We start from the raw sequence: 2162 nt of genomic DNA, 5'->3' as shown, positions 1-2162 counted from the left end.
TCTATGCCTCGAGCGAACGATCGGGTTCTGTTAAAATCTACCGAAAAGCGCGCCAAACTTTGTTCAGTTTAGCGTTGTAGATTTGTCTCGCTCACTGTATTCATTGTGTTTAGACATGCAAACATGTGAACTTAACGGTACTCAAGTTTGTAGTTGTTATTTTCTGTATCAGGGCTTTTGTTTTTCTGTCAGATAAACTCAATCCTGCTTGATTTGGTTTGGTTCGCCGTATTAACTGATTCAACTTGAAAGGTTTAAATAAACATAACGTAAAATATAGAGAGTATCTTTTTTGTGTGAGAGAAAGTGCAAGTTTTTTTTACCTCATCCACGCTCCTGTCACGTCTGGTCAGTGCGTACGAGCGCGCCCCCGGAAAGGTTTTTGAACGGGCGCTCGGGTGCTGATGTGAGAACCGCCCTGCTGCGCGAGGACTAGACCGCCTGTGAATGCTTTGGGACGGGGGTGGAGCCCACAGAAGACTTCACGTAAAATGTCTCCAACAACGCCAGAAAAAGTCGCTAGATTTGTCGCTGAAAGTTAAGATGTTTGTTGCAACGCTCTTAAAGAAATCTCTTACCTCAGTGATTTTTCTCCCTAAGAGAAACCCTCACCTAAGGGGTTTCATGCAACCGGGCACTGGTCTTTAGAATCTTGTGTGGTGTAAAGCTGTGCTTGTTTTCTAATTTCTATAAAATCCTCTGCAAATGCTTGGAGGGCAGCCTGTGATCCCTGGATCATGACGGTGCCATTTTGGTACAGGTTCAGAGAAAAAAATCTTGACTCGTCTTTTCTTTCCAAGTCGAATACAAGGATTTGTCTACCTTTGCAAATGCCTCTTTTTGTGGTGAAGGTGAAGTGTTGGCAGAAGGCTGTATGCCATGAAGTCGTTTCTCCGGTGTAAAAGAGCAGGTTAGGCATAGCATTCTGGTCATAATCAGCAAACGGGTGATTCTCACGAAACATTGAAACACCACGGCACTAATGATTTTAGCTTTAAAATGTGTAATATAGTAACATTAAAAAGCATCAGAATTAACACAATACTGTGTTCTACCTTGCACAATGTGTGATTTCAACATAAGAATTTATAATTGGAAATTTTATCTCATTTTCTGCTGAAATTCTCATTACCGCAATGTGTCCGGCTGTGTTTGAACATGCGTTATGTTGTAATTTAATCAAATTAACACAAAAATATTAAGAAAAAAAATAAATGGATGTTTTGCTAGACTACTTTAGATCAGTGGTTCTCAAACTGGGGGCCGAGGCCAGGGGGCCGCGAGATGGTGCCAGGGGGGCCACAGTTTTATGACATTTTATAAAATACATTAATTTATCATGAATTGTCTGTAATTAAACCTAAAAAAAAACAAGACTACTAACCAACAGCACTACTTTGTATAACTTAATATGTTTTGTTTAATTAAAATGTTACATTTTAGAACAGTTTTTTGTCATAAATTTTCTTTGGGGGGGCGCGAAGGAACGTACTGTACACAGGGGGGGGGGGGGGGGCGCGAACGCGGAAAAAGTTTGAGAACCACTGCTTTAGATGACAGAAAAAATATTTACTGAATTTTCATGTATAATAATAATGAAGAAAAATTAGGAAAATGATGTGTCCATGCCTGATGTTCTCATCCTCCGCAACACTTTTTGAGAACAGTTTAAGCACACATACAGAATTTTAATAAAGTTTGATTTTGAGTGACCAAGCACATGGACCAATTACTTCAAGATGGCTACCAGGTAAGATCATTTTTTTTTACAGTTAATTTAAAATATTGTCTTGTCAGAATGCTTACACGACATTTTGATTATCATTACCGCAACAGATGCTTAATAAATGTTAATTTAATTAATAGAAGCATAATACTTCGATTTTAAATGCATGTGCAGAATCTCCAAATTATGTTCTTTCAGGTTTGTCATGTCATTTTGAAAATATGTCAGTGTTGATGTATTCTGACTGTTGCGGTAATGAGATTTTTTAAGACTAATTTTTAAAATTATGTTACAAAAAGTGTTAAATGATAAGTAAAAGTTTTTAAATTAATGTTCCCATTTACTCCAGACTTTGTTTTTCAATGTCTGGTGGGAAAAAAAGTAAATTTAAGCAATTTTTACATTTTCATGCTTGACATTTTTAAAACCAAGTTTC

This window comes from Misgurnus anguillicaudatus, chromosome 3 (assembly GCF_027580225.2).
Source record: "Misgurnus anguillicaudatus chromosome 3, ASM2758022v2, whole genome shotgun sequence".
Lineage (NCBI taxonomy): Eukaryota > Metazoa > Chordata > Actinopteri > Cypriniformes > Cobitidae > Misgurnus > Misgurnus anguillicaudatus.
The sequence above is the reverse complement of the archived record's forward strand: the minus strand, read 5'-3'. Positions refer to the sequence as shown.